This window comes from Lactuca saligna, chromosome 9, assembly GCF_052625555.1.
Source record: "Lactuca saligna cultivar CGN05327 chromosome 9, ASM5262555v1, whole genome shotgun sequence".
Lineage (NCBI taxonomy): Eukaryota > Viridiplantae > Streptophyta > Magnoliopsida > Asterales > Asteraceae > Lactuca > Lactuca saligna.
Window position 1 is genome coordinate 113,991,756 of NC_136425.1, and position 14,227 is coordinate 114,005,982.

General features: G+C 37.1%; 1 non-coding gene across 1 annotated transcript; it reads right to left on the reverse strand.

Annotated features, from left to right (window-relative positions):
- Window positions 1-1,859: 1,859 nt before the first annotated feature.
- Window positions 1,860-1,966, reverse strand: LOC145019019 (small nucleolar RNA R71). The gene has a single exon (XR_013667339.1). It is a non-coding gene; the product is annotated as a small nucleolar RNA R71 (small nucleolar RNA).
- Between the last annotated feature and the right edge of the window lie 12,261 nt (window positions 1,967-14,227).

Sequence of the window (14,227 nt, forward strand, 5' to 3'; positions counted from 1 at the left end):
AGCTTTAGGAATTTAAGATGTTTAGCTTAGTTAAATCTGCTATTAAGTTTGTTTTTATCATGACTATGAACTAAATACGTTTAGTTTCTGTTGGGGAAGACTAATTTGCTCCTATGGTTATAATATACTCTTTGATTAATTATGATTTGGTGATTTTATTAAATTAAGTTTTGTTAAAGAACCTTATGCATTAATGACAACTATTTTCTGTTAATTGGAAGATAATTAAGCTGCATGAACATCTCTTGATTATTAACCTGATATGTATTGTGAACACTTGATCATATGCTTAAGAGTAATGAATATGAAATTAAGATTAATTAGAGAATAGGTAAGTTAATGTGTGAGCTTGTTTGAGAAACCAACAAATAAGAGGTTAATTGAAATACCAACTTGATTAACCAATTACAAATCTTATTTAATCCAAACAATTGAACTAGGGAATTAGTTAGTTTAAACAATTGGCCACTACTTGAATTAATTAATTATCTAAGGGTTAGGAGTAATGAACATGAACCTAACCACTATAGTTAGTAACCTATAATAATTAATTTATCATTAAAATAATCATAAGAGTGAATTAGTTGAACCTAAACAGAAACCCTTTAATAAATTTGGTGAATTTGTCGTTCGTTTTAATTGTTAGTTAGTTAATTGTTTTAATTGCTATGTTTAAGTTTCTAGTCTTGTAAAACTAGAGAAAAACCCTTTTACTTTTATTATTTGCTTAGTTAAAACTAGTTATTAGATCAATTTCCGTTCCCTGAGTTCGATACCCTACTTATCCAACTATACCACTAAAAGACAGGTTCACTGCCTTTGTGTGCTTAATTTATTAATAAAAAGTAGGATTAAAACTAGTTGAGTTTACGCACATCAAGTTTTTGGCGCCGTTGCCAGGGAACGGTTCTAAATAATTTATCTAATTTCTAATTTTTTCGACCCTTTGTGTGAGTTTACTGGCACAAAGTTAATTTATTGCACATTAGTAATTAGTAGTTAGCTTTTAGGATCTAAATTAGTTTTTATTTTAAGTTTCGATTTCTTTCAAAATACCACTGCTACTCGCCGAGTGCATTCACACCTATTCGGCGAGTACAACAGAGTTTCAGCTTTTATTTTTCGTTTTATTTAGTACAATTTTTTGTTCTTTTTACGTTGTTATCTTGTTTATTTCAGGACTTTCATGACCAAAGAATCAAACACCCCGCTGGTACCCCCGTTTGAAGATCCCGAATCCACTTTGAGAAGAAACAAAGGAAAAGACGTGGAAAGCTCGAATACACTAAGGAAGTCACCTTTGTCCAATTTGAAGACTGTTTTTGTGAAGAAGAAGAGCAGCAAATCAGGAGCATCCGACACATCTTTGGCAAGCGAAGACCCGATCAAGGAAAACACCGAGTACGACACCGAAGAAGAAGAAAAACCCATGTACGAGCACGACTCTGATTCCGGAAACAAGTTAGCTCATACCATGGCTAACATTGATGAAATCCCCATGGAAGAATGGAAGAAGAGGATCCGCGATGACACCGACCCGGGACTTGTGCAGCCCGCAATTCCTGCTACTGCTACTTTTGAGCCAAAAGGGTCACATACTCACCTAGCTCAAGGAAATTCCTTTCTATGGAAAAGACCATGAAGATGCCTACAAGCAATTGGATGAAGTTAATGATGTAGCTGATTACTTCAATGTTCCAAATGTGCCTCGTGAGACTCAGCTACTTCGCATGCTTCAAGTGACATTCAAAGGTGTTGCAAAAGACTGGCTCAAATCACTTCCCCCCGGATCAGTCACCACATGGGCCAAGATGAAAGAAAAATTCATTCACTACTTTTTCCCACCTACCAAGATAGCCGAAATGAAGAATGAAATAACTAAATTTGAACAACAAGATGGAGAGTTATTATATGAAGCTTGGGAGAGGTACAAGAGCTTACTAAGAAACTGCCCACATCATGACCTAAATAGCCAGCAAGAAGTCTCAATTTTCTATGATGGAGTCAATGTCACAACTAGGCAGTTACTTGACTCGCAAGGCCCGCTCACAAAGAAGCCCCCCCCCCCCCCCGGTGATCAAGGAATTAATTGAACAATTCTCTAAGCACTCTAGAGAATACCACAACCCAAGAAACGATGTTACTAGGGGATCCACATATGCAGCTACTGAAGACTTATCCGCGGTCATGGCTATGCTAAAAACCATGGATAGGAGGATGGATAAAATGGATCAAACAATCCATGCTATTCGGGTGGGTTGTGGAAATTGCAATGGACCTCATCTTACTAGAGACTGCGACTTGGATGAAAATGGCAACAAAAAGGTGCAAGTATGTTACTCAAGTGGAGACCGAAATAATGAAGACAGGCAAAAACCAAAGAAAGAGTGGCTCCCATATGAAGAGTACAAGAAGGCTAAGGAGGAGAAGTACAAACATAAAGGAAGAGGTTTTTACCAAAAGGAGGAGCCGACACAAGAAAGAAAAGCAAGTTTGGAAGAGATGCTTACCAAATTTGTAGATGCTTCAGAAAAAAGACATAGTGATGATGATGCTGCCATTCAAGAAATAAGAAATATCCTTAGAAACTAGCAAGCATCCATTCACAACATAGAAACGCAGCTGGGGCAACTTGCTCAACAAATAAACCAAAGATCACCGGGCGAACTCCCTAGTAAAACCGAAAATAACCCACGAGGCGTGCACATAAATATAGTTACAACAAGAAGTGGGAAAATAATTACCCCTCTGGCCCCTATTCAGAAAGAAGCAGCTAAAGAATCACAGAGGAAAGAGGCAGAAAATCGAGCAGAAGATCAAAACTTTCAATCTGACAGCCCTACTCGCCGAGTCCCAAACATGGACTCAGCGAGTACAATGCCAATTCCGAAATAACAGGTCCCTGAAAAGCCGTATCAGCCTCCAATGCCATACCTAGCCCGAGCTAAGAAGGAGAAGCAGGAAGAGGAGTACCAGAAGTTCCTAGATCATGTCAAGACTCTTCAAATCAACATACCCTTCATTGAAGTTGTCCTCCAAATGCCCAAATATGCCAAGTTCCTTAACGAACTTCTTACTAATAAAAGGAAGATGGAAGAAGTGAAGAAGACGGTCCTAAATGAAAACTGTTCAGTTGCTATGCAAAATAAGCTACCAAAGAAGAAAGTGTTGGATAAGGTGTCTAAGTCCATAACTTATTTGGTATATACTTGACCCGACCCGGCATGGTCCATTTGGGTTGCACTTCACCCGAACTATTTATGGATAATTTTATGAGAGTTATACACATATGATTATTAATATATTATAACTTATAATATATTAATATGAAGTCATGTTATTTAATTAGTCTTAGTCTTAAATTAATTATGAATTAATTTAGAGATTAAAAGGAAGACTAATTAGATAGTGGGCTATTGGTTTTATATGGTGTGGGCTAACACCCATTTGTTAATGGGCTAGGCTTGTATGGAAGTCCATGGATGATCCATGTAGCTTTTAACCCATGGATCCTTGGAAAAGGAAAGGTCATGGGTTATTAAGGTTTCACCCTGTCACACCCCGCTAAAGCGGAAACGCAAGGTATGACAGCTATAACGGTTTCAATGCAAAAGATAAAGGTACATCACCATAGCAGTATTTAAAAGTTTACAACCCATAGCTTCAAAAGAAACAAAATACAAGTTTTTCAAAATAACATTGTTCAAAATATAGCTTCATAATAGCTTCAACACGATGCAGCATGCTCTATGATGATGAATCTTTACATCCACTTACTAATTACTTCCTGAAAAAGCATGTAAAACGAGCGTCAACTATGAAAATAGTTGGTGAGTATCACAAGTTTATAAATCGAGGGTACAATAATGCTTTTCGTAAGTACAAGTACATTGCTTTAATGATAAAAGAAAGTTGATTGCTATTAAGGTATACAAGTTTATTGCTAGAACAAGAAACGCGTTTGTATGTGTATGAGCAAACAATGAGTCTCAACCAAACCTATGACTGAAGCCCTATCGAGATCTATGCTTATCGTTCCATAGATGAATATGGTATCATGCACTCCAGCGATTCGGGCGAGTGAGGAGTTGTCAATTCCTAATAGCGCTATCCATAATGACCATTGGCTCAAAGAGTTAATGGTTAGAGATAAGGGAAGGGCCTTAGCACGATAAGTTCTCATGTTCCGTGTTGCATAAACATACATAAAGATACATAGCAATACAATACCAATCATGTTTGATAATAAACAATTTAAATACATCATGCAAACAATAGTTTTCTGGACATGCTTTTCCACCCCAAAACATAAAAACCGAAAATAGGGGAGTGCGTGAATACTCACGATGTTTCGTGTAGGCACAAGCGGTACTTCGGGATGCACCAACGCCTTACTACCGGGATCCTACGACATCAAAAGTGGTTTTCATAATGTATAAACTGGTTTTGGGTATTTATGTGTATTTAAGTGTATTTTAGTGCAATTAACTTTAGAAAATAAGATAAAAATAGTTTACAGTAGAGAAAAATCCACAAAATTTTTATGTGACCTCCTACTGTATGATATGATATCGTGGTAAATTTTCATGAATTTTGGATAATCGGAACTATTTCTCCCATTTTTAGACCATTATAATTACCAAAAATTGGGAAAAATAGTAAAACATGAAGAAAACTCTTGAAATTATTTTCTGAAGTCACCCATCACGGGTAAGGTATGCGAAAATTCTTAGATACAATTTTCACATCATATAAAGTGGTTTTGTAATTTATCATTCCCTAAACAAAATAAAATTAGAAATCGTACTAAACAGTAACAAAAATTGCTGAAATTTGGTGAGGGATCATTATTCCCCATAAGGATCATCCATGAATTTATTTAGGATTTATTGACCTCTGGAAGTATTTTATATGATTTATGACCTTGGTTTTAGCAATAATTCTAATAAATCAAAGAAATAACAAAAGCCCTTGAAATTTTCCAGATTATCTCATGCAGGCAAGGGCTTTCAAAAGAAAAAATGTAAAAAATGTATTCAGAAGAGAAATGAGGGTAATGGTTCCAAACAATTTAAGAAAAGTTGCATGCAATAATGCATGAAGTGTAGATGTGGCTGAAGTTCATGAATTTTTGTAGTCCATTCAGTGGGGTTTTAAGCCACGAAATTTCAACCATAATTCACTAGATATGTTAAGTTTCTAAGGTATTTTTCCTCAGATTTATGGTTGGGTTTAAGGCCATTGTTTAAGCAAGATAAAAATAGTGATCACAGAAAAAGAGCTGTATGCGCAACCTTTTTGTAAAATCTGCTAAAAATCGGATATTTAATATTTTACAGTGAGACCAGTTGGGTTTGAAAGCTAACGCATGGATCTAACCAATACAAAAAGAATATCATGATTTGGTTAAGAAATGACTGAGTTATGACTGTTAAAAGTCGAACAAAGTAATCTGGCAGATTGCATGTTTGCTTGTGTGCATTATTAGGGTATTTCAACAAGAACATCATGCATGTCTTTGGTAAGGCCCGATTTCTAACACATGCATGGAATGAATGAGCATCCAAGATGTACTAGAAATGGTTTAAATGCTTTTGGTCATGCATGAACACAAAAGAAATGGAGAAGAACATGAAATATTATGTTTTGATGTCACATGATCATATGTGCATCTTTTCCACTCCTTGCATGGGTTTGATCCCGGATTTTCACCATCTCTAACACATGCATTGTGTTATGGTGAGAATCTACAAACCACAAGGGGAGAATAAATATTTCTAGCCATGGAAAGGCATAGAATCCGAAAAGTAGAGAAGACTAAGAAGAAAAAGAGGTTTAACCATGAAACTATGGAAGAAGATGTTGTTGTTTACCTTGGTTTTGACCTTGAGAGAAGTAAGAACACTTCAAGGGCTTCACAATCTCGAAATTTTGCAGAGAAATGAGAGGATTTTCGTGAGTTTAGAGAGAGGGAAGAAGAGAGTGAAGTGTGTGAAGAGAGTGAAGTGAGAGAGTGAAGAGGGAAGAGGTGGAGTAAGGGTTTAAGCTTAATGATTATGTTTTGGGGAAGAGAGAATGCATGGGGAGAGGGGATGGTCGGCTCTTGCATGAATTTAGGCCTCCTTTCTCCTAAATTTTAAACTTTATAAACTTCCCTCCTATATTTTATATAAAAACATTCATTTTTATAAAATGTTTATTAAGCAATTTGATTTATTTAAAAATATTGTTTTCAACAAATAATTTATGATTAATACTTGTAATTTATATTTCTAGTTCATTGGTATAATCCATAATTTGATTAATAAAATTTGATATTAGGAAGTTTATAGCCAAATTTTATAAAGTTTTTAAGCTTTATAATTTATAACTTTGGATTTTTGGCTCTTTAGGGTTTTGGAATATTGTTTGATATTCAACAACATGTTGAAGTATAATTAGAATGTTTTAATTTATTTTTAGAGTTTTATACCCTATTTCAATTATAACAAAGCTTGAAGCTTTATTCTAATTATAGTATTGGCATTTCCTATTGTAGCTAAGCAACTTACTAGAATTGTAAGTATCAAGTATATTTGTCCTAGACCGTAGTTGGATCCTAGTTTATGCAAGATTTTTGACCTAATCTATACTACTAGGTCATGGCATGTTGTGCATGAATGGTTTTTATAAAGATGCATGAGTCCGAGAATGACCTGAATTGGCAGTTGTCACAGTATCCCGCACTTTGAAAGAATTTCGTCCCGAAATTCATTCTATGTCATCGCTTGTCATCGCAAGGGAATAGTTGCGGATACTTTTCCTTTTTGTAATCCTCGCGCTCCCAGGTGTACTCCGGCCCGCGTTTTGAGTTCCATCGAACTTTCACAATCGGGATCTTACTCCGCTTAAGTTGTTTTACCTCCCTGTCAAGGATTTCTATCGGTTCCGCAACGAAGCTCAGCTTATCATTGATCTTAATTTCCTCCAGGGGTACTATCAATGCTTCGTCGGCTAGACATTTCTTAAGGTTGGAGACGTGGAATGTGTCGTGAATGGCACTTAACTCTTGGGGCAATTGGAGTTTATACGTTACTGGACCAATCCTTTCAAGGATTTCAAAGGGTCCAACATATCTCGGGCTTAGTTTTCCTTTCTTACCAAAACGCACAAGCCCTTTCCAAGGCGACACTTTTAAAAGTACCTTGTCTCCTACTTGGAATTCTAATGGTTTTCGACGATTATCCGCATAACTTTTCTGACGATCTCTAGCAGCTTTAAGCTTATCCTTGATGATAGCAATCTTGTCGGATGTTTCCTGGATAAGTTCGACTTTAGTCAACTGTCTGTCTCCGATTTCTGTCCAGCATATGGGCGAACGACACTTGCGTCCATACAATGCTTCATATGGAGCACATTGGATACTCGTGTGGTAACTGTTATTGTAGGAAAACTCAATTAGGGGTAAATGAGTATCCCAATTTCCTTTGAACTCAATGACAGACGCTCGTAGCATGTCTTCCAATGTTTGTATCGTTCTCTTTGTTTGCCCATCTGTCTGAGGGTGGTAAGTTGTGCTCAAATCTATCTTGGTTCCTAGTGCCCTCTGTAACATCCACCAAAATCGAGATGTAAAGCGACTATCTCTATCAGAAATGATAGATAGGGGTACACCATGCAGAGAAACAATTTTGTCGATGTAGATTTGGGCCAATTTTTCCATCTTGAAATCTTCTCGAATGGGGAGAAAGTGTGCAGATTTCGTTAGTCGATCCACTATGACCCAAATTGAGTCATGACCTTTAGCTGTTCTAGGAAGTTTGGTAACAAAGTCCATAGATATTTGCTCCCATTTCCATTGGGGAATTTCAGGTTGTTGCAACAACCCGGATGGTTTCTGATGTTCAGCTTTGACTATTGAGCATGTCAAACACTTCCCAACGTACAAGGCAATATCCTTTTTCATTCCAGGCCACCAATAGTACTCTTTAAGATCCTTGTACATCTTATCTGCTCAAGGATGGATGGAGTATTTAGATCGATGAGACTCCTCTAGTACCATGTCTCTCAGGTTGTTAACCCTTGGAATCCAGACCCTGTCTTTAAAATAACGAACTCCATCAGGTTTGGTTTCAAATCTTTCTTCCAAACCATGCAAAGTTTCGCCTGGAAGATTTTCCTTGCATAACGCTTTCTCCTGGGCATTAATGATTTGAGATTTCAAGCTTGTCTGAATTACCATTCCCAAAGCTCTCACATGGGAAGGTTTCACTCTTTCTTTCCTACTAAGAGCGTCGACTACTACGTTAGCCTTCCTTGGGTGATATCGTATCTCACAATCATAATCACTAAACAACTCTACCCATCTTCTCTGCCGCATGTTTAACATTTTCTGATCCAGGATATGCTGAAGGCTTTTGTGATCGGTATAAATGGTGCACTTGGTTACGTACAAATAATGCCTCCATATCTTAAGGGCGAAAACCATTGCTCCTAGTTCTAGATCATGGGTGGTATAATTCTTCTCGTGCGGTTTGAGTTGTCTGGAAGCATATGCAATGACCTTATCTTTTTGCATTAGCACACATCCTAATCCTTGATGAGACGCATCACAATACACCACAAAGTTCTCTAATCCTTCTGGTAAAGCCAGAATTGGTGCATTGCACAGCTTGTTTCTTTTCAGGATTTGAAACGCCTCTTCGTGTTTCTCTTCCCAGAGAAATTTTCTATCCTTTTGGGTCAAAGATGTTAATGGTTGAGCAATCCTAGAGAAATTCTCAATGAAGCGTCTGTAGTACCCAGCTAATCCTAGGAATTGTCGTATTTCTGTCAGGGTTTTGGGGGCCTCCCATTTCTTGATTGCCTCTATCTTAGCTGGATCTACATGGATTCCTCTTTCGCCGATCACATGACCAAGAAAATGTACTTCCCGAATCCAAAATTCACACTTAGTGAACTTGGCATACAATTTCTGTTGCTTCAACAGCTCCAACACTAGCTTTAGATGTCTATTGTGATCTTCTTTGGTCCGCGAGTAAACAAGTATGTCATCGGTAAATACAATTACAAACCTGTCTAGGTATGGTCTACAGACCCTATTCATCAAATCCATGAATACAGCGGGTGCGTTCGTTAGTCCAAAAGGCATGACTAAGAACTCATAATGTCCATAACGGGTTCTAAATGCTGTTTTGTGAATGTCCTCTTCGTGAATTCTTAGCTGATGATACCCTGACCGAAGGTCGATTTTTGAGAAGTAGGAAGTGCCCTGCAACTGATCGAACAAGTCATCTATTCTAGGGAGGGGATATCGATTCTTGATTGTTAACTTGTTCAATTCTCTGTAATCAATGCACATTCGGAACGAACCATCTTTCTTTTTGACGAATAACACTGGGGCTCCCCAAGGTGAAGAACTTGGTCGAATAAACCCTTTGTCTAGAAGTTCTTGAAGTTGTCCGGATAGTTCTTGCATCTCGGATGGTGCAAGGCGATATGGTGCTTTTGCTACCGGTGCCGCTCCGGGAATTAAGTCTATCCGAAATTCGACCTGTCTATAAGGGGGTAGACCGGGCAATTCCTCCGGAAATACTTCGGGATAGTTTTGAACCACCGGAATCTCCTTGAGTTGCTTAGCTTTTGGTTCTCTTTCTAGCACGTGGGCCATGAATGTAATACAATTCTTCTTCAGGTACTTGTGAACCTTCACGCTTGATACTATGTTTAAACTTCTTCCTGGCTTCTCACCGTGTATGATAAGGGTTTCTCCATTAGGGAGAGGCACTCTAATGACTTTCTCATAACAACCAATGTCCACTCTATTTTTGGATAACCAATCCATTCCCACTATCACATCAAAACTACCTAGCTCTATGGGAATTAGGTCAATGCTAAAGAGTTTATCAGCTAAATTCAGAGTACAACCAGGAATTATATCACTAACCCTAATTTCATATCCATCAGCAAGTTCAACAACATAAGCATTCCTCATCTTTACCGATTTAAAGCCAATTAACGGTCTAAATGCTAAAGAAACAAAACTCCTATCTGCTCCCGCATCGAATATCACTGATGCAAAATGGTTGTTCAGGAGGAACATACCTGTTATCACTTCAGGGTTCTGACGAGCTTCTTCTGCACCAATCACAAAGGCTACACCTCTTGGCTGTCCAACTTGATTTCCTTGAAAGTTTTGCCTGGCTTGGCCTTGTCCATTGTTACCAGGTCCATTGTTCAGTTTAGGACATGCTCTACAGAGATGATCAGTACTCCCGCACTCATAACATGTCCTTTTTCCCTCCTTATTCACCTTACAATACTTCGAGTAATGGCCTGTTTGCTTACAGTTTTGGCACACCGGGCAAGCTCCCTTGTGATGGAAGTTACACTTATTGCACTTCGGAAGCGGCCCTGAGTACTGCTTTTGCTCCTGCACTTCTTGTCCTTGAGTTTTCACTGGTTCTTGCTCCTGGGCTCTTACCATAAAGTTTCTTGAGACTTTCTGCTTCCTCCCTGACTTGCCTCTCGTCTAGCAGCATTAGCAGTGTCAGCAGTCTCCATCGAATGCTGATACAAGATTTCCATTCCTGCCAAGACTTCATCCAAAACTTCTCGACTGCAATCTCCGGGACTGTGAGACTGTGACGTAGGCCCGCTGCTATCGACTGCAATCTCCGGGACTCCTCAGGGGTCATACCTGGCTATCTAACAGGTATCCCTATGACTTGCTGAGGTGAGGGTGCTCTCGGTCCTGCATCGCTGGGTCCTGCTCCGCTAGGTCCTGCCGTGCCATGTCCTGCTGTGCTGGCGGGTATCCTTCCTGGAATTGGAACACTCTTCCTCGCTGTCCTCCGAATGCGAAGTCCATAAAGCGGTGGCTGTGGCAACACCGATGTAGGTGATGCCTCGCATCGTTGACTCGGGGCGTTGTCATTGCTGATCTCCACCGAGTTCCCAGTATCTTCCGTATCCTCTGATGGGTCTTCTTCTACCGAGGCGGGGGGATTACGTCGAGGGATAACAGTGATGTAGCCGGATTCATCGGCTGAGGCGGTAGCGCGGGAAGATGACGATGTTGACATAGTGGACTGTGACATAGTTTCAATGAGATATGAAATAAATGACAATGCATGCCTATAATATGCAATGCTTACACACACCAAAATTAACCTTTTGAAATTTTGAAATAAAGTTTTCTCAAATATTTTTGTTGAACATATTCCCATTATAATTAGCTCAAGCTTTGTATAAATCTTTTCTTAATTAAACATAGGTGATCAGGCTATGTTTAATCAAGGTCCAATAATACAACTCCCGACCTAATTATACTAGTAATATGTTTGATGTAAAAAGAATTTCTTTGTAAGTTTTAGTTATAGGTTGTGTTTTCTTAAAGAAAAACCGATGTTCTCTATAACTTTAGCTCTGATACCACTTCTGTCACACCCCGCTAAAGCGGAAACGCAAGGTATGACAGCGATAACGGTTTCAATGCAAAAGATAAAGATACATCACCATAGCGATATTTTAAAAGTTTACAACCCATAGCTTCAAAAGAAACAAAATACAAGTTTTTCAAAATAACATTGTTCAAAATATAGCTTCATAATAGCTTCAACACGATGCAGCATGCTCTATGATGATGAATCTTTACATCCACTTACTAATTACTTCCTGAAAAAAGCATGTAAAACGAGCGTCAACTATGAAAATAGTTGGTGAGTATCACAAGTTTATAAATCGAGGGTACAATAATGCTTTTCGTAAGTACAAGTACATTGCTTTAATGATAAAAGAAAGTTGATTACTATTAAGGTATACAAGTTTATTGCTAGAACGAGAAACGCGTTTGTATGTGTATGAGCAAACAATGAGTCTCAACCAAACCTATGACTGAAGCCCTATCGAGATCTATGCTTATCGTTCCATAGATGAATATGGTATCATGCACTCCAGCGATTCGGGCGAGTGAGGAGTTGTCAATTCCTAATAGCGCTATCCATAATGACCATTGGCTCAAAGAGTTAATGGTTAGAGATAAGGGAAGGGCCTTAGCACGATAAGTTCTCATGTTCCGTGTTGCATAAACATACATAAAGATACATAGCAATACAATAGCAATCATGTTTGATAATAAACAATTTAAATACATCATGCAAACAATAGTTTTCTGGACATGCTTTTCCACCCCAAAACATAAAAACCGAAAATAGGGGAGTGCGTGAATACTCACGATGTTTCGTGTAGGCACAAGCGGTACTTCAGGATGCACCAACGTCTTACTACCGGGATCCTACGACATCAAACGCACGCACTAGTGAGTTTCCATGTGGATATCTAATGCTAATATACTAAACTCTACATATAGGGAAATGCCAATTTATGTTTTAGTATTGGATTTTATATCAATTTGTTACACTTTTTCTGATGTATTGAAATTTTACAGTCGTGCGATTAATTACAACCTTGGAAGGTTAATTTTCCAAATTTTAAGTCTCAATAACAACTTAAATTCACGAAAAATAGCATTCGAGGGATAAAAATTCTCAAACTTTTTATTTAACTGTTATTACACAACAATAAGTTGGGAAAAATATAAAAATGGATTTCCAAGCTGTTTAATTATATTTTATGATTTATGAGCATTTATTTCAATAAAAATTGAAATAAGTAGAAAACAGTTTCCAAAATTACCCAAACTTTTTATTAAATTGTTATTATACATAAATAGGCTGGGAAAAATATAAAAGGTATTTTTCAGTGGTTATTTCTATTTTTCCTTGTTTTATTCCTTTAAATAGTCATTAATTAAAGAAATAATATTAAACATTTAAAATAAATCACCATAAATTTTTGTAACATCATTTACAGTATAAATAACCTGGGAAAAATATCAAAAGTGGTTTTCATAATGTATAAACTGGTTTTGGGTATTTATGTGTATTTTAGTGCAATTAACTTTAGAAAATAAGATAAAAATATTTTACAGTAGAGAAAAATCCACAAAATTTTTATGTAACCTCCTACTGTATGATATGATATCGTGCTAAATTTTCATGAATTTTGGATAATCAGAACTATTTCTCCCATTTTTAGACCATTATAATTACCAAAAATTGGGAAAAATAGTAAAACATGAAGAAAAATCTTGAAATTATTTTCTGAAGTCACCCATCACAGGTAAGGTATGCGAAAATTCTTAGATACAATTTTCACATCATATAAAGTGGCTTTGTAATTTATCATTCCCTAAGCAAAATAAAATTAGAAATCGTATTAAACAGTAACAAAAATTGCTGAAATTTGGTGAGGGATCATTATTCCCCATAAGGATCATCCATGAATTTATTTAAGATTTACTGACCTCTGGAAGTATTTTATATGATTTATGACCTTGGTTTTAGCAATAATTCTAATAAATCAAAGAAATAACAAAAGCTCTTGAAATTTTCCAGATTATCTCATGCAGGCAAGGGCTTTCAAAAGAAAAAATGTAAAAAATGTATTCAGAAGAGAAATGAGGGTAATGGTTCCAAACAATTTAAGAAAAGTTGCATGCAATAATGCATGAAGTGTAGATGTGGCTGAAGTTCATGAATTTTTGTAGTCCATTCAGTGGGGTTTTAAGCCACGAAATTTCAACCATAATTCACTAGATATGTTAAGTTTCTAAGGTATTTTTCCTCAGATTTATGGTTGGGTTTAAGGCCATTGTTTAAGCAAGATAAAAATAGTGATCACAGAAAAAGAGCTGTATGCGCAACCTTTTTGTAAAATCTGCCAAAAATCGGATATTTAATATTTTACAGTGAGACCAGTTGGGTTTGAAAGTTAACTCGTGGAACTAACCAATACAAAAAGAATATCATGATTTGGTTAAGAAATGACTGAGTTATGACTGTTCAAAGTCGAACAAAGTAATCTGGCAGATTGCATGTTTGCTTGTGTGCATTATTAGGGTATTTCAACAAGAACATCATGCATGTCTTTGGTAAGGCCCAATTTCTAACACATGCATGGAATGAATGAGCATCAAAGATGTACTAGAAATGGTTTAAATGCTTTTGGTCATGCATGAACACAAAAGAAATGGAGAAGAACATGAAATATTATGTTTTGATGTCACATGATCATATCTGCATCTTTTCCACTCCTTGCATGGGTTTGATCCCGGATTTTCACCATCTCTAACACATGCATTGTGTTATGGTGAGAATATACAAACCACAAGGGGAGAATAAAGATT